Raw genomic sequence first — 19902 nt, forward strand, 5'->3', positions numbered from 1 at the left:
GCGGTTTTTATTTTTTGCGCTATAAACAAAAATAGAGCGACAATTTTGAAAAAAATGCAATATTTTTTACTTTTTGCTATAATAAATATCCCCCAAAAATATATTAAAAAAAAAATTTTTCCTCAGTTTAGGCCGATACGTATTCTTCTACCTATTTTTGGTAAAACAAAATCGCAATAAGCGTTTATCGGTTGGTTTGCGCAAAATGTATAGCGTTTACAAAATAGTTTTATTGCATTTTTATAATTTTTTTTTTTTACTACTTATGGCGGCGATTTTTTTTCGTGACTGCGACATTATGGCGGACACTTCGGACAATTTTGACACATTTTTGGGACCATTATCATTTTCACAGCAAAAAATGCATTTAAATTGCATTGTTTATTGTGAAAATGACAGTTGCAGTTTGGGAGTTAACCACAGGGAGCGCTGAAAGAGTTTTGTTTCACCTAGTGTGTGTTTACAACTGTAGGGGGGTGTGGCTGTAGGTCTGACGTCATCAATCGTGTCTCCCTATAAAAGGGATCACACGATCGATGCAGCCGCCACAGTGAAGAACGGGAAAGCCGTGTTTACACACGGCTCTCCCCGTTCTTCAGCTCCGGGGACCGATCGCCGCACTCCAGCAGTGATCGGGTCCGCGGGATCCGCGGTTCCGGAGCTTAGGACCGGGTCGCAGGAGCGCGCCGCGGGCACACGCCCCACGGCTGGGTACTAGTACAGGATGTACCTGTACGTACATGTGCCCATCCGTGCCATTCTGCCGACGTATATGTGCAGGAGGCGGTCCTTAAGTGGTTAATATTTTATGATAATCAAACATATTGCAAACTGACACTGCAGTTGTATTAAATCACAGATTTTATTCTGCCTATGACAGATGTGCAAACTGGTAGCTTACTTATACCATAAGAACACATATATTAGAAAACATAGGCAGCTCTTTTTCACCCGGCAGGCCAAGATGGCGGACATCCAGACCGAGAGGGCTTATCAGGAGCAGCCAACTATCTTCCAGAACAAGAAGTGAGTGCTTCTTGGGGAGACTGGCAAAGAGAAGCTCCCAAGATACTACAGAAGTGTTGGTTTGGGATTCAAGACCCCCAGAGAGGCAATCGATGGCACATACATTGACAAGAAATGCCCATTCACCGGGAAAGTGTCTATTTGCGGTCGCATTCTGTCAGGTGTGGTCACAAAGATGAAGATGCAGCGCACCATTGTTATCCGCCGGGACTACTTGCACTACATCCACAAGTACAACCGTTTTGAAAAACGCCACAAGAACATGTCTGTATATCTGTCCCCCGCCTTCAGGGATGTTCAGGTTGGGGATATTGTCACCGTTGGAGAGTGTCGTCCTCTCAGCAAAACTGTCCGATTTAATGCCCTGAAAGTAACGAAAGCTGCTGGAACCAAGAAACAATTCCAGAAGTTTTAATTGTAAAATGTTTCAGGTCAAATAGATTTGTAAAAACCCCCAAAAAAAAGAAAAAAGAAAACATAGGCAGCCCCCTACTTGCAAAAAAAACTATTTCATTTAATAAAAACGACAGTGATAAAACCACTAGCATCCAGTTAGAACATTGCATCATTGCCAAAAGTGACTCCAGATGTCAGCATTAAACGGCAGAATTACTCAACATCACTGAAAACTATCTTTTGACATCCAAACCAGGATTCTTTGAATGGTAACTATGCTGGAAAGAAATGTGACTGTTTAATGAAAATGTAGCACCCACGTAAATTTATGGTATGCTACAAAAAAAATAAAAAAAATATTTTACAAAGTCATGATTCATGAATGATCTGACCTGTTTCACACATCATGCCTTAAACAAGAAACCAAACAGTAATAATCTGAAGTACTATAAAAAGGGTTTCATTTGGTACTAGGGTGCATAATTAGCTTTGTTGATTTATGCCAAGCTATTTATCACGTAAACTAGTAGAAACTTTCCTATTTGATTTGCATAGAATAATCTGATTGGGTATTAAAAAGCATTTCCTATAAAATAAAGATCCTGAAATTTGAATATTTTGGTAACTAAATGAAATTTAATAGTAATTTACATTATGCAGATCAGCACTATTTATGCCAAGACAGTTAAAATTGTATCTACTGTGCTCATATACACATTCAATACCTAGGAATGCACAGCACTCATACACCCACAATGTTCATATGCAGCTTTAGTATTGTAGTAGTGGACACAAGAATGCAACCACCAAACAATATATTAATATTGAGAACTAATTGTATATTAGTTCTCAATATTGAGACCATAAAAAAAAAAAACATTCCAATGCTTAGGCCTCGTACACACGACAGAGTTTCTCGGCAGAATTCGGCGAGAAACTCGGTCAGAGCCGGATTCTGCCGAGAAACTCTGTCGTGTGTACACTTTCGGCCCGATGGAGTCTCCTGTATTTGGTGAGACATCTTTAAATTCTGCACTCCAGAACTCTCCATGTAGATATGATCTCTAGTTCTTGTAATGCAGACAGCAACAAGAGGATAAAGGCTCGTACACACTATAAGAAAATTATACAAAAAAAATTCTTGTACGATTTTCATATAGTGTGTACACAACTTTCGACAGCAGATTCCGAATTTTCGTATGAAAATTCCCGAAGGGACAAGCTCCAAAATTGTTCTCATATGGGAACAGAATGAATGATTTTCGTTTAATGTGTAATGTGTAAGAAAAATCTGAAAAGAAAGATTGTGCATGATCAGAAACAACCAAAAAAAGCCTTTGCTGTACGAGAATTTTTCGAAAGAATTTTCATTCATCAGTTCTGATTTGCTGTGAAATAATGAAGAAAATCAGACGATCGTTCGCCTGTTTGTCTTTTAGTGTGTACCCCACTTAAGACTACTCCCTGGTAGTCATTAAATCCTTCTTTAATTTGTTTAGTATGACTGGTCTTGACTGGTATGACAAGCAGTGGCGTATCCAGCGTATGGCAGCCATGGCAAGTGCCATGGGAGCCTTGGGGGGGTGCGGCAAAAAAAACGCTCCCCGCACGAAAAAACATTCCCACCTGTTCTCCTGTGGGTGCCGCCTTCCTCTCTATAGCTCCGGTACACTGTTACCTAGGCTGGCTGGCTGGCTGGCAGTATAATGGCACCCCCCATGCTTGTCTATGAGTGGTATAGCCCAGACCGTCATTCAGCAAACTTGCAGAGGCTCCGCCTACTCTCCTCTCCTCTGCGCAGTGCAGTTTCATCTCTTCGAGCGTGAGCGGGTCGGTGACGTCACCGTCGTCACTGGTCAGGTCAGTGAGGAGAAGAACAGACTGAGTGAGAGGAGGGTAGGTGGACAAGTGAGAGGAGTGAGAGGAGTTGGACAATTGTTGCTGGACTCTTGTCTCTGGAACCCCCAGCCAGGCAGCACTGCAGTAGGCCAGGTACTTCTATATAGTCACACCTATCATCATCATCATCATGTTCATGTGTACAGTATGATGATGTGTGCCACTGCCAACTGCCAAGCAGCCTGCAGGCAACCAAATATAGTGTTTAATATAAGGATTAAGTAAATTATAATTATACAAAGCCATAGTTATCATAAATAAAGTGATTTGTGCAAGTAGTACCTGCTGTTGCACAAATCACTTTATTTATTATATCTATGGCTATGCATAATTATAATTTATTTAATCCATATTGAGCAAGCACTATATTTGATTAGCTGTTTGCTTCTATTTGGGACACTTTGCAGGCGCTGTTTTGTAGTGCTGTAGCACCTGCAAAGCGCCTCAGTGTGAAAGTAGCCTAACGTCCCTTTCTCACTGAGGCACTTTGCAGGCGCTATAATGCTAAAAATAGCACCTGCAAAGCGTCCTGAAAGAGGGGTTCCATTCAATCCTGTGTGAAAACCCCCAAGGGCTTTCACACTGGAGATGTGAGCTGGCAGGACATTAAAAAATTTCCTGCAAGCAGCATCTTTGAGGCGCTGTAGGAGCAGCTCCTAAAGTGCCCCTGCCCATTGAATTCAAAGTGGTGCTTTGCAGGCGTTTTTTTTTTTACCTTTTTTCGGCCGCTAGCGGGGGTTAAAAGAGCACCGCTAGCGACTGAATAGCACCGCAAAAAGGACGGTAAAGCGCCGCTAAAAATAGTGTCGCTTTACCACCAACACCTCCACCTCCAGAGGCCTTAAAGTCATCATCAAGTGTGATTGTGCGTGTGTGCTAAGCAGACAGTGTCAGAGGCACTGGCGCAGCAGTGGCAGAGGACAGTATCCATTATGAGGAAACATCCCCTGCACCGCTGCGTGTCTCTGATCATCACAGTGCCACTGCCAGTGAGTGTGACCTTTCTATGTACCACTCTGTCACTGTCTCTGATGTTCCGTTCCACTCTGTCTTTCTGCCCAGTGCTGTGCCCGTACACTGCATGATTGGCCCCCCATGGAGGCCACTCTCTCTCCCTCCTGCTAAGTGCCCATACACCGCACGATTCCTCTGCATTTATGGGTGCTGATATTACTGCATTTATGGGTGCTGGTAAGGCCGCATTTATGGGTGCTGGTAAGGCCACATTTATGGGTGCTGGTAAGGCCGCATTTATGGGTGCTGGTAAGGCCGCATTTATGGGTGCTGGTAAGGCCGCATTTATGGGTGCTGATATTTCTGCATTTATGGGTGCTGGTAAAGCCGCATTCATGGGTGCTGATATTACTTTATTTATGGGTACTGATATTCCTTTATTTATGGGTGCTGGTAAAGCCGCATTTATGGGTGCTGATATTCCTTTATTTATGGGTGCTGGTAAAGCCGCATTTATGGGTGCTGATATTACTGCATTTATGGGTGCTGATATTACTGCATTTATGGGTGCTGATATTACTGCATTTATGGGTGCTGGTAAGGCCGCATTTATGGGTGCTGATGGTACTGCATTTATGGGTGCTGTTACCACATTTATGGGTGCTGATATTACTGCATTTATGGGTGCTGGTAAGGCCGCATTTATGGGTGCTGGTAAGGCCGCATTTATGGGTGCTGGTAAGGCCGCATTTATGGGTGCTGATACAAGAGAAGAAACAGAAAAACTGACTTTGAGCAGATCATAGACCAGTTTGCATCAGTGAAAGCAAGGAAGGTGCAGTTGTAATTTTTATGAAGTGCCAATCCATAATTTGTTAATTAGAAGGTTAAAGAGTTTGACTTGTAGTTTTGTCAGCTGTTTTGTTTTGTTACGGTTATCTGAAAGATGGGTTTCAAATGTTTTGACAGGGGCGCAGTTCAGTGCTTGCCATAGGCGCCATTTTCACTAGATACACCTCTGATGACAAGGGGGTAACACTTTTTTCACCATAGGAACACCTTGACCTGTAAAATGGTGCTAATCCTTGGATTATATGACAATGCAAAGTACTCATTGAACATAATGGAGTTAATTTACTTGGCTTGTATGACCATGCAAAGTAAAAATCAACCATATTGGGGTTGTCTGACTGTTCACCTTTAAAGGGAAGTTGTATTTTGCAAATTTATTTGCTCTTTCCATGGAAATTTTGCACCAGAGCTTAGTGAATGAGGTGAAGCTCTGCTGACTTACATTATCCCCAATCATGTGCAAGCAAAACAAATATTTTTTTTCCTTGCATATGAATTGAGTATTCTTTGCAAAGTGAAATTTCCCATGCAAAGTGCCCCTCCCTTGCAAAGTGAACAGCCTATAATCTTTTAGTAAATCACCCCCAATGACTCATGCTTCCCATATTATTACAGATCCCCACCATGTTTACCAGCGTGTATTAGGTACTGTGAGTTCAAGACAAGCTTTGGTTTGCTCTAAACATAAATGTATCCTGATAAATAGGGTAATCAACGATTTATCAGATCACAATACATTTTTCCTTTGCTAAGAGTTTTACCTATAACAAGTTCTGTGCATATGTGCTTTCACAAGCAGTTTTTAAACTGCCACAAATTCCAGCTTTGCAAAACTTTCAGAATGCAGTTTTCCTTCAGATTGATTCACTTCTGTCATAATTCTCAATCTGTACCTTATGGGCAATAATCCTGATAAGTGCCTGGCCGCGTCCGTGAGCTTTGGGGATGCAGTTTGTCCATACTTGGCATATGCGGTCTTGTTTTATGACCCCCTCCCTTTAACATTTTTGGGCTTGAAATTTGTGCTCAAGGTGACTTTTTACAATGTTTGCAGCAACATGTTTCCCTCTGTCCTCTTTACTGTTCTTCGTTGAAAAGAAACTGCTGTGGGCTGTAAAAAATGATCCTTAGTACATTTTTTCTTGCTTTAAATAATTTTGCATTTGGTTTTACTAAACAAGCAATTTCAGGAGGATGATTCAAGTGGTAGTAAAGTCTTGTTTTTTTATTTCCACCTACAGGTAAGTATATAATAAAGCTTACCTGTAGGCAAAATTAATATCTCCTACACGTGCACAGTTTAGGAGATATTCTAGCAAGTATCAGCCAGTGGCGTCACCAGCGCATGTGCTCTGAAGGAATGGCATACCACGCCATTCTTTCAGACCTGTGTGCTGTGGCCGAGACTCGTATGCGCAAGCACAGGAGTGACATCAGCGCGACCAGACCAAACAAACGGATGGAGTGCCCATACCCAGAGGAAAGACCAGGAGAAGATGGCAGTCTGTAGTGGTGACAGTGTGCTTCTGGAGAGCTTCATTTTAAGGTAAGTCTTTCATATTTTGCGATGCATACTAGCACATTATGATATTGCCCTTCTGTCAAAGAGTTTACCACCACTTTAAGTGGACCCGTATACTGGATATAACCACGTGCTTACATATACAGTTTAATAAATGTACAATTCATGTAATTTTTTCGAATTTAAGAATCAATTGGATCTTTAGTGTATGTTTCCATTAACATAGAAACAATGTTTCAAAGTAGGTTTTAAAGGAATATCCTAACACAGGGACAGCACATATTATACTATTCCCTCTCCATAGTAGAAGACAGAGGGTGATCCTCCCATTCCACTGTTCCCTTATGATTATTCTACAACTTAAATTTCAAAATAGTTTGGTGTAAAATCTACATAGAACCAGAATGCAATGATTGGGTCTTCTTTGTCGTATTTTTGTTTTAAAGATGAGACAAATATTTTCAATTGCTGAAAGGTCTGGACTGCAGGCAGGCCATTTAAGCGCCTGCACTGTTCTACTTTGAAGCCAAATCTCAAAAAGGTAGGAGGTTCTCGAAAAATTCTGTTGTAACTAGGCCAACATCCAAAACTGATATAAAATACATCCAAAACTGATATAAAATACAAAAGTTTCCCCTCAAGGGCAGGACTTTATAGGCACAGATTGTAGGTCATACTTTTTTATTCTACTTTGAAGCCATGCTGTAATAGATGCAGTATGCGGATTAGCATTGTCCTGCTGAAATATGCCAGGCCTTCCCTGAAAAATATATCATCTGGATGGGAGCATATGCTGCTCTAAAACCCTGATATATATTTCAGCATTGACGGTACCTTTCCAGATTTTCATTCCATACGCACTAATGTGCCACCATACCATCAGAGACGCTGGCTTTTGAACTGAGTACTAATAACAAGCGGGAAGGTCCTTCTTTTTAGTATGGAGGCCCATGGTTGCCAAAACGAATATACATTTTTTATTAGTCTGACCACAGAACGGTTTTCCACTTTGCAACAGACCATTTTAAATGAACGTTTACAGTGGTGTTTCTGGATCATGTTTAGATAGGACAACTTTTTTGCATGATAGAGCTTTACCTTGCATTTTGAATGGCACAGAAAACAGTGTTCACAGACAGTGATTTTTGGAAGTATTCCTAAGCCCATACAGTGATGTCCATCACAGAATAATGCCTGTTTTTATTGCAGTGCCGTCTGAGGACCTGAAGAACACGAGCATCCAATATTGTGTTTCAGCCTTGTCCCTTGCACACAGAGATTTCTCCAGATTCTCAGAAGCATTTGATGTTATGTACTGTATGAAAATCTATTTAAATTCTTTGCAATTTTACATTGAGGTACATTATTCTGAAAATGTTCTGCAATTTTTAGAAGCAGCTTTTGAACCACTGCCCTTTTTTACTTCTGAGATACTCTTATGCTGCGTACACACAACCGTTTTTAATGGTCTAGAAAAAAGTTTTTTTCAACCCAATTATTGTTAAGCCGGCCTTGCCTACACACGATCGTGAAAAAAAAATGCTCTAGCAAAGCGCGGTGACGTACAACACGTACGACGGCGCTATAAAGGGGAAGTTCCATTCGGATGGCGCCACCCTTTGGGCTGCTTTTTCGTGTTAGTAAAACTTTGGTGAGAGCTTTTCAGTCTGTTGCAGCGTGATGAATGTGCTATTTCCATTACGAACGGTAGTTTTACCAGAATGAGCACTCCCATCTCATTACTTGCTTCTGAGCATGCGCGTTTTTTTCACGTCGTTAAAGCCCACACACAACCATTTTTTACAACGTTAAAAACAACAACATTAAAAAACGACGTGAACATTTTGAAAATTTCGCAAAAAATGCTCTGGAGCCAACACACAATCGCTTTTTATGCCAATACATTTTTTTTTTTACATTGCGAAAAACGGTCGTGTGTACGCGCCATTACTCTCTAAAATGTTTTTTTTTATATACCCAATCATGTTACTGACTTGTTGCCAATTTCTCAAATTAGTTGCAAAAATGTTATTCCTGCTCTTCCTTGTTAGTACCACTTTGTCAGATTTGTGTTGCCCTTTTCGAACTTTTTTGAGATGTGTTGCTGCCATCAATGTCAAAATGATCTTAATTGTTCTTAAAATAATACATTTTCTCAGTTTAAGCCCAGGTTCACACTGGGCTGTGGGAGTGAAGCCGTGCGAGTTCAGCTGAACTCGCACAAATTCACTCCCGCTGGCAGTCCTGATTTCGGCCACGATTTTAGAGACCGTCCTAATCGGTGCGACGCTGCATCTGCGGCGCTGCACCGATTTAAAAAAGTAGTTCCTGCACTACTTTTTGCGATTTCGGGCCACGATTTACATTGACAATTGCCGGCAAATGCCGCCGATTTGAGATGCGATTTGACATCTCAAATCGCATCTCAAATTGTACCAATGTGAACCAGGCCTAAACATATGATATGTTTTCTATTTTCTATTGTGAATACAATATGCGTATTTGAGATGTGCACATCATTGCATTCTGTTTTATGTCGATTTTACACAGAGTGACAACTTTTTTTGGAATTAGGATTGTATTATATCTGAATAAATAAGTCATACGTGCACTACAAGTGTCCGAGGGTTTCTCCATTTCACCAAAGACTATCTACTTACTTGCTCCACATGACATATACCCGTACATATCATTTGTAGCAAGGTCATACACAGGAAATAGCAAGCACTGAAAAAAGAATTAAAAGTGAAATAGAAAAAACTATACAGAACTGTTTGTAGATATTGATACATTTTCTACAGAAATGTTACAAAGAACAGCAATATGAAAGATGCTGGAAAATATATATGTCCTTTTAGTTATTCTTCTGTTTAGAAAAAAAATATTATTTTAATAAAAATATGCTTATTGCTGCTAATTATTGCTAAACATTATTATTGGATCTATAAAGTATACGAAGCAGAATCCAAATACACAGAACAAATAATGAATGGTAAAACTAACTCCATTTCATAGCAGAAAAGATCCCATCCTTTTTTACAAGGATTCATAATGTTTCAGGGGAAAAATCCCCCTTTGTCAGATGTAATCAGTGATGAGTGATTGCTCCCCTGTAATACCAGATATCCTCTATACACTTATTTATTCTGAATGAAAGGATGGGATCTTTTCCCCTGTAAAACACAGTAAGTCTCGCTATTCAATTACTGGATCTCTCATCGCCATCTATAAGATTTTTTTTCAGGATGGCCAACATTATTAATGTTAGTGTGATAAGAATCAAGCTTCCCATACTGCAGAACTCCGAGTGACCTTAGCTTCATTTCCTAACACTACGGTCAGTAGGGATTTTTCTTTTTTTTTTAACTTGTCACCTGTGTACAATAGAGATAGCCCACATTTCTGGAACTTAGGAATTCTCAAGGAACCAGTGAAAATCACTAACACGTTGTGGTTCCATTCATGCATGAGCGTGAAATATGAACCTCTGACATCCTTAAGAATGTAGTCAACTGAATCATAAGGAATCTGTAAATGAACATTTTCCAATTCAATAGCACATTGAAAATGACATACTTACTGCACTAGTCATTTCCTTTTACACTTTACTTAGTTACAGTATTTGTTTTTGCTAGTTTCCACCTTTTACTATTCTTGTATGTTAATGAGAAAATGAGATAGACAATACAGGTGTTCTACAAGATTTAAAGGTTTTGTCTCCTTCCAGATAAAGCAACTTTTAGACTGGCTTAATGCTATCCATAAAAGAAGCAATCATTTTTTAATCTTTTCAATCCACTCAAAAGGAAGTACTAAATAGTATGTGCAAATGGAGGTGTGGAAACACAGAAAAAGAGAGAATAAAATATCACTTTTAATAAATCACTTTAGAAGCAATTAAACACAAGAACTTACAACGTTCTGAGGCTTTAACAGTTTTTAGAAAAATTGTTAGAAGTATATTGAAATGTAAATTGATCAAATCAGTAGGTACTGCCCAAGTCTTTTAGCCATTAGGATTCCTGAACTGGGAGAAATAAAATATTGTCACACAAAGTTCATTGTTCAAAAAATGTCCTGCGAGTAAAGCTGTACGATTAATCGTATATAGAGTTGTGATCTCGATTCACCCCCCTCCCCCACATCTGTTGTCCCCGGGATGTAGCCTGGATGTAGCCTGGACCGGAGGAGAAGCCATCGGAACCAGCGTGCAACGCAAATGGCGCAGAAGCCATCAATACCGGAACTGACGTCAGCAACAGGAACTGACATCATCAGAGCAGAGAGCGTGATGCGTCGTGGTGGATGCCTGGGCGTGGCCGGTACCACGTTTCTTCGTCAGAGACCCTGGCCGGGAAACACTGCAGTGACTGCGCACCAGCATTGATCAGACGGCAGGCATGCTTTTTCTAACACAAATGTGAGCTTATATTATGACTGCTTGGACTTAAAATTAAGAAAGCCCATGACATAGGAGGGAGTAATCTCAGCCCTCCCTATATCACCATGCTGCACCAACCATATATATATATATATATATATATATATATAGTTTGTTTTTTTTCTTGTTGAATTTAACTTTGATATAGATTTTTCTTTTTTTAATTAACCATTTTAAAATGTAGATCTGTGGGTTGTTCATGGTGACTGAGAGATTATATAATCAGAATTTGTAAATCTTTAAAATAAAAAGTTTTTGAGAATCGTGATCTTTATTCTAAGCAAAAGAATTGTGATTCTCATTTTTCCCAGAATCGTGCAGCTCTACCTGTGAGTACAACACGATAAGTTAAAGCGGGGAAGTTCTGCTTTTTTGCCTCCTCCCCCCTCCTCTTTGGCATCTGCCATTTAGTTTTTTTTTTGGGGGGGGGGGCGTGTACCTGGTTTTGACAGGTACCCACTCCCACTTCTGCCTGGATCACCCCTCTCCCCCTTTTGAACACAGTCTTCTGGACGACATTGCAGAAGATTGAGAGACCCATAACAAAGCACAGAGCTGCTCGCACATGCGCAGTGGGAAGCCAGCTGTGAGGCCTCAAGGCTTCACAGATGGTTTCCCTTAGTTAAAGGGGTTGTAAAGGTAAAAAAAAAAAAAACCTAAATAGCTACCTTTACATTAGTGCAGTCCTCCTTCACTTACCTCATCCTTTTATTTTGCTTTTAAATGTCCTCACTTTCTGTTCTTATGTCTGTAACTCCACACAGTAATGCAAGGCTTTCTCCCTGGTGTGGAGTGTCGAGCTCGCCCCCTCCCTTGAGGGGGTGAGCAGGAGAGTCAGGACTCTCTCTACGTTGCAGATAGAGAAAGGAGCTGTGTGTTAGTGGGCGTCCTGACTCTCCTGCTCACCCCCTCCCCCCTGATGGCAGCGGCAGAGGAGAGGAATGAGGGTCACTGCGAGGGCTTCGATCTAAGGTAAGTAATTTATAATGAGCTAGTATGCTAGTCATACTAGCTCATTATGCCTTTGTCTTGCAGGTTTTTATAAAAAAAAAATTGGGGTTTACAACCACTTTAATACCTGGAATAGACTTCCAGCAGAGGTAGTGAAGCAGTCGACAGTAAGTGGATTCAAACACATGCTTGGGACAAACATAAATCTATACTTAAACAAAAAAGTAAAAAAAAAAAAAGTAAAAAAATGGGGCAGACTAAACAGAGCACTTCTTTTTGATACCATCACTCTTCTATGCTTCTATCCATCCTGAAAAGCTGGATTTCTGCATTTCTAAAACCAACAATGGAGGGATTTTCACTAACTTATTCAGAAAAGAGACTGCAGGCAATATGATACTCGCGGCTTGGAACTGTCACCCAGCTCCACTCATCAGAGAAATCCCCATTGATCTCTACCTCTGAATACGCACAAACTGTACCAGAGATGATGAAGGAAGCAAAAATATAGATTTAAATGAAAGAATAGAGGATATAAAGACAAAATCCTTAGTTAAGCATATCCCATCAACACTCAAAAATACAAAAGGAAAATATTGGTATTTATTAAGGAATTATTTAAAACTTGCTTTTTTTGATTGACCGCCTGTCACCTTTGGAAAGGCGCTAGGGATGAGCTTCAGGTTCAGTCTAAACAAACATTCAAATATTATTTGTTTGAGTTGAACATCATGTATACAAAATCTTCCGGTTCGTTATGAGGGATCTCACACAAATAAAAAAAACAGTGCAGTACTTTTTTTTTTCAATGCAAACCAGTACATCACAACACAGCTGAGGTAAATACAACTGTAAAGAAATGTCATTCATAGGATTTGCAATATTTCAATAACGTTCAATCGTGTAATGTTTCGGGATTGGTGCCACGACACTGTTTCCTTAGCACGCACCAGCGACAGCTTTCTGGTGCGAACGAGCCCTGAACTGTATAACCTCATACACACGATCGGATTTCCCAACAACAACTGTGTTGCTTCAGCAGAAGCAGCTTGATATTAACCACTTGCCGACCACCTTGCGTACATGTAATGTGCCACTGGAGGCTTAAACATGTGCTGATTGGACAGAGGGGGAGCCAATCAGTGTCGTAGTGTCAGTAAGTACATGTCGTACTTACCTCCACTGTGCAGTAGACATGTGCACACTGAAATATTTTGCTTCGTAATTTTGTTTTCGTCCGAAAAATAAATTTATTTAGTTACTCCCGAAATTCGTTTTTATTTATTTTGTTTTTCGTTAAAAAAATGCATTCATCCGAAAATCCAAATTAAGGTTGAATCTGTCATTAAAGGCTTATGGTGTCTGTTGAATGTTCTAAGAAGAAGAAAAAGAAGAAGAAGAAAAAAAAAATTCTACAAAATCTTTAAAAAAATAAAAAAATTGACTCTTCATGTCTCTCTATGTCGAATCTTTTCTCTTTATGTAGAATAATATTGGACTAATAGAGTTAAGGTTAGGCACAATTAAGGTCGAATCTGTCATTGAAGGCTTATGGTGTCTGTCGAATGTTCTAAGAAGAAGAAGAAGAAAAAAAAAAGAAGATTCGACAGAATCTTAAAAAAAAATAAAAAAAATTTTGACTCTTCATGTCTTTCTATGTGGAATATTCATGTCTCTCTATGTGGAATCTTTTCTCTCTATGTGGAATCTTTTCTCTCTATGTCGACTCTTCTTAATGTCTCTATAATGTCGAATCTTTTCTCTCTATGTCGAATCGTTTCTCTTTATGTAGAATAATATTGGACTTTTTTTTCGTTTTCTGTGCTTTCATTATCGTTTGTTAAAACGATAACGAAAATACCTGAAATTCGGACGAAAATGCATTTGGACGAAAATGAATGCACATGTCTACTGTGCAGTTTGTTTTGCGCAGAGTGGCCCCGATCATCCTCTTCTAGGGTCCCACGGCGGCTCTTTCGGCTCCTCCCTGCCTCCGATAACCTCCTCTGTGAATCGCTCTCCCAAAGTGGTTACCTTGCGGTCACCCTCCCAAGTTCTGCATTCGGTGTCCATAGTCGCCAAGTGCAGAACTCGGCTCCACCCCAACCACCCGCATCATTGGATTTGATTGACAGCATCGCGAGCCAATGGCTGCGATGCTATCAATCTGTCCAATGAAGAGCTGAGAACCCTGGGCAAAGATCTAGCGCGTTCGTGACGTGGGACTTTCCAGGGCTCAGGTAAGTAAAATGGAGGAGCCGGTAATTGTCAGATGTTTTTTCATCTTAATGCATAGGATGCATTACGGTGAAAGAACAGGAACCTTTACAACCGCTTTAAACCTGGGGAGGGAGCCTCATATAGCAAGCGGACCAAGCTGTTTACTGAATTGATAGAAGCTCTAGCAAACCCTTTTAAATATTCACTCCTTTAATGGTCATCATTAACCTGAACTTTTCTGTACAGAATACAGGCAGATGTTCCCGTTTACAGGGCTCCCATTAGATGTATAATATATATTGCAGACTTTATGACACTTTTATTTAGTTGATATATTTAGGCCCAGCACTCGCTTCAGAGCATTCTGGAAAACAGCCATACCTTGTTACTTAACATTGGATCTCCATAAGTGCTCTCTACCGAATCCTATGAGACCGGGGCTGTAACACATGCAAACAGCTCATTGTAGTGTTTTAACAACATAGTGTCTGTAGGAGTTCTAAGATTAAGACAGAAAGCCAGCCTGTGCAATGTTTGTTATCCCAGTGTATGCTGGAAAGACTTTAGAAATCTGCTGTAACATCTAGTAATGTTGGCTCCTATTATGACTGCTGCACAAGGTTTATGATAATGCAATGGACAATCTGGCATTGGTGAATGTTTTGAAAACTTTATTCCTGCTTCTCGTGGACACCAGGCAGTCTGTGTACTGAGAAAACAAACACGAAGAATAATGTGCACTTTGATACACAACAGCTTCTCTTTGCTTCTGGTTTATTTTTTTGCCAAAATAAAAGAGAATATGTGAATATTAAAAGACACAATATTCTTAGCAAGCGGTATATTCTCATTATAGTTCTTCAAATGAAACCTTTGTTTTTTTTTTAGAACGCTAAGTTTAAAAACATATCTTGGTGATTTAATAATCTCACTTATCTCAATGATGAGCTACCCCCCCCCCTCCCATGTCCTCTCTTTTATAGATAGGATAAATGGGAGGGATAATTCATTTTTGAAGGATACACAGGTTATATGTTCATGGTAATATGGAATAGAGGTTAGATTAATTTACTAAGTAAAAGATGCCTACTATGGGTCTGAGTGGGTGATAATGGGGGAAGGAGGGAGAGCAAAAGAAATGGATGGGTGTGACAATGTGGGAAGGGATGGGAAAGGAGAAAGTTAAAGGAAGGCGCAAGGATAAGAATAAAGTTATTCTTTTTTTCTTCTTCCTTAACCACTTGCTGACCAGTCGCTGTCATTATACTGCGGCAGGTTGGCAGGGCTGCTCGAATCACCATAGGTGCACGTCGGACGCAAGGACATACATTTTGTTTGTGTACAATAAATGTGAAGAAGTGGGTATTACCGCGCTATCAAAGGGGGTGGGGGGGAAGGGAAAAAGGGGGTACAGCTGCGGCACTGAAAGGTGTGTTAAACCATAGGATAATAGCAGAAAGAAGATAGTGCTGCGCTGTAAGTGGGGGATGGGAAAGGTGTAGAAAGGAAGTAAAGGGTGGTCTGTCTGTGGTTGGGAACAGTACAAACAAAATGGCATCAAAAAATGATCAGTGAACTGACTGACAAAAGTATAGCAATTCTATGCATGAGTGCTAATAGATAACTTCATGAATTCTTCTTGGTACAATGAAATAAACAATAAAATAAGTGATGAAAAATGCAAATAAAGATACATAAAGGTATACAATGTGTGTAACACAACACCCGAGTGGCTGTGATAAGCTCAGTGATAAGCTTGTGATAAGCCAAGCTAAAAGGTCCATACAGCAGAGCTTAATGGTAAGAACGGAAATCTGAATAATATTCAAAAGTCCAAAATTGAAAGGTGCTGGTGTAGATCCCAACATATAATGTGAAGAAAGGATTGATATCCAGTGATCCCTTTAAGGTGAGTGAGGATGTCCCCTTACCTTACTGCTGTAAGGTAACAGCATATAGATCCAAACACACTTTCCAATCGTATCTGTATGGATGGTTATCCGAATGGACTCAAGCAAAAGACGGTGCAGCACTTCCTGTCCTCCCCCTCCGGGCCCGGCTCCCCCCTCCTCCAGCTCTGTCGGTACAGCTGGGATGTGCGGCAGCTCCGTTCCGGGCCGAGCTCACAGCCGATCCTCCTCCTCTTGTGGCCAAATAGTATAATGTCCTCAATAATGAGGAATTATTACTATGGATGGCTGTTGTTTAAATAGTAAACAAAATAAATGAATGAAGTAAGTGTACATTATCACAGGGCCAAACTTCTCAATAATTTTTATTTTTGTTACACTTACTTCATTCATTTATTTTGTTTACTATTTAAACAACAGCCATCCATAGTAATAATTCCTCATTATTGAGGACATTATACTATTTGGCCACACGATGGCAATCACAAACAGGCATATAAATACAGGCTGTAGTGACCCCTACAGCCAGCTTGAAAAAGGTGCGCGCTGTGAGTTTGTTTCCCATCTAACCACAGCATATGCACGGAAACGCGTCACATTATTGTTGTCCCCGATGATGACGTCACTTCCTCCTCCCTAGCCATAGCGTCTCAAGCGTGCATTCCAGCGTGCGCTCCAGCATCCCTGCTTGCACATCCGTGCACCTCCATCAACACACAGGACTGTATTGATTAGCAGCGTTGCATTCGCTACACAGCACAAGCGCTGTGTAGGTGATAGAAGGGACGAACACTTCTATTGGCTGGGCTTGACGACTCGCAGGACAACATCCATATGCCTGTCTCTCAATACCTCCATGTGAGTGCTTTTATGACATTTTTGTATTAAAAGTTTTACAGTTTACTAAGTGGCGCCTGCTTCTTGTTGTTTTCTCATTCTATGTATTTGAAACGTTGCTTCAGCTCCCATCGCAAGGCTGCCCGGACAAATGGATTGTAACTCACACTAAAGCTATTCTAAGCTTACAGGACTTGTACGTAGGACATTTTATTTATACAGTTTACCACATGCGCTATCTTTGAAAATATTTTGTACATTATCTTTGTGACAGGGTCACTTGAAACGGAAGCACCGTTCAGGCATGAAGTAATGGTCAGGGTGCACAACAGAGCTTAAAGTTAAACTGTGTTCAGTAGTAAATGCTAGGCTGGGTGGCAAACATCATTGGAGAACTTGTTAAAATATTTAAAAAAAAATTAAAATATTTACAAGTATTTTAGAAGTAACAATTGTCAAGAAGGCCATCTAATATGGTAATATTATTCTATACATACTAAACTGGTCTAGAGAGCATTAAAAACAATGTCATTAATAGCAGACACTGCTTGCTTTCAACCCTAGTTTCTGGGTAACAAAGTCTGTACAGAACAGAAAGAGGGGGTGCAAGAGAGATGAGTCAACTATGGGTGCATAATTTGAGCTTCAGCTACTGAGCGTTATAAAGAGCCTTTTGATCAGAGCAGTTAAGATTAGGCCAGAAAATGTGTGAACTTGGTAAACGTTACATAAAATACACACAATGTTACACAAATACACTATTTTCATTTTATGCTCACTGACCAGCCTTGTGTCATCAAATATTGTAAATATTTACAATTCTAGAATTCTAGGTAGCTACATGGCCAGATCTTAAATAGGACCTATGGCCCGCAATTAATAAAAAAAATGTTCTGCATTTAAAGTGGAAAAATTATTTGAGATCATGTGGCGCAGTAAGACTGTTCCTGCAACCTCCTGGGGTGTGTGATGTGTCCTAGGAGGCTTTAAGCATGGGCAGGCCCAAGCAGACAGGACTTTTGCCTAGGTGATAATTCAGGAAGTGGGAGTGGGTACCTGTCAAACTTGCTCCATGTAAAAAAAAAACTAAAATGTGTTAGGGGCAGGGGTGGGGAGGAGGATAAGCGGTACTTTGAGTGAAAGTCTGCTTTATTATAAGTGCATGTGAACATTATGTCTCCCAGAAAAGTCTCACAAATACCTGTTGAGCCTGACATCTAATGCACATTTCAGTGATAATGGGGCTATAAAGCTACACTGCTCATGAATTTAAAGCAGAGTTGTCATTCTCAGGTAAGCTAAGCCTTCTTGCACTACAGTGGGATGAAACGTTTTTGCAGGTGAGATTATTAGCATTGTCACTGCTGGTTTATATGCATTTTGGTTGTCAATCAGCACATGGTCACACCTTTCTGGATTGGCAGCACATCTTCTGTTGCCGGACCTTCCTACTGTGAGCTGCAGTGTCTAGGTGAGGAAGTGTGTGAGACACAAATGAAGGAGGATGATCTCGCTGGTTCAAGGAAGTTAAAGGATGTTTTTTGTTTACTTTATGAGGCTTGTGCATCACATAGTAACTCAATTTGGCAATTGTTTAGACTTCATACAGGAGCCTTTAGTGGTATTTTAGGCATGGTTCCATTAAATGATGTTCATGGTTTCTGAAGAAAAAAATCAAATGTCTTCATAAATTTAGGCCAATATATATTCTTGAGTACTTTTGGGAGGTGCTTTTACTAAAGGAAGGCAAATATCCATGTCCTTGCTTTGCAGGAACACAGGATCAATGTCTTCCCTACTGACAGATAGTCCTTCTAACTGTGTAACAAACAATTGGCAGGTGTCGGCGGACATCGAGTCCACGGTACCTGTCGCTGTGTGCGATCACAGCAGAAGCGAGCCACCAGCAGCCCGCATGCGTGCCCTAGACCCAGACGAGTTGGTTCACATACTAGGTACATGATCTGGTGCATCCGTGCCACTTTGCCGCCGTGTATCAAAGTTATGTGGTTGGCAAGTGGCTAATGCCTAGTTCCATCCAATGAGATGCTTGATTGATTCATACTGGGATGCACTTAATGATTAATGCGCTGAACTTTCTTGGTTTATCTTTAATATAAGGTTTGTTTGTCATGTTTTGTGCCAGCTGCTTTGGTCTCTGAGGCATGCTTATTTTTGTACTGTAGTTATTGCCATGAGAGTGCTGACTCATTGATCATTTCCTAAAAAAAAAAAAACACCCCATGTGACTTGTTATGTCACATGAAGTGTAAGCATGCATCAACACATGCGTAATCCAAATGGTTATGTGGGATCTATGCCGCCATAGTAACAGTGAACGAAAACGAGGCCTGGATAATAGTTACTGCGCATGCGTGCGATTCTGCTATGACCAAGGAAAAAGGGTGGAAGTAAATGTCGCGGTGGAATCAGAAGACAACTCAAAATATGGCGCAAGCTTCAGCTGGAAGAGATACAGAAGATATAAAGCTGCAAAAAAAAAAAACAGTTATGCCCTGTACACACGATCAGTCCATCCAAATAGCTGATTGATGGTCCGTCGTGCCTACACACCATCGGTTAAAAAAACGATCGTGTCAGAACGTGCTGACGTAAAACACAACGATGTGCTGAAAAAAAACGAAGTTCAATGTTTCCAAGCATGCGTTGACTTGATTCTGAGCATGCGTGGATTTTTAACCACTGCGTCGCTTTAACTGACAATTGCGCGGTCGTGCGACGTGGCTTCCAAACAAAATTTATGTCCTTTTTTTCCCACAAATAGAGCTTTCTTTTGGTCGTATTTGATCACCTCTGCGGTTTTTATTTTTTACGCTATAAACAAAAAAAGTTTTTTACTTGTTTCTATAATAAATAGCCCAATTTTTTGGTTC

At 40.4% G+C, this 19902-nt stretch overlaps 1 protein-coding gene and 1 pseudogene across 1 annotated transcript in view; one reads left to right on the plus strand and one right to left on the minus strand.

The window, feature by feature from the left end:
• Nucleotides 1–19902, minus strand: part of THSD4 (thrombospondin type 1 domain containing 4) — an 894854-nt gene that overhangs the window by 524774 nt on the left and 350178 nt on the right. The window lies entirely within an intron of this gene.
• On the plus strand, nt 939–1479 carry LOC120931392 (annotated as a pseudogene).

Source organism: Rana temporaria, chromosome 3 (genome assembly GCF_905171775.1).
Source record: "Rana temporaria chromosome 3, aRanTem1.1, whole genome shotgun sequence".
NCBI classification, from domain to species: Eukaryota; Metazoa; Chordata; class Amphibia; order Anura; family Ranidae; genus Rana; species Rana temporaria.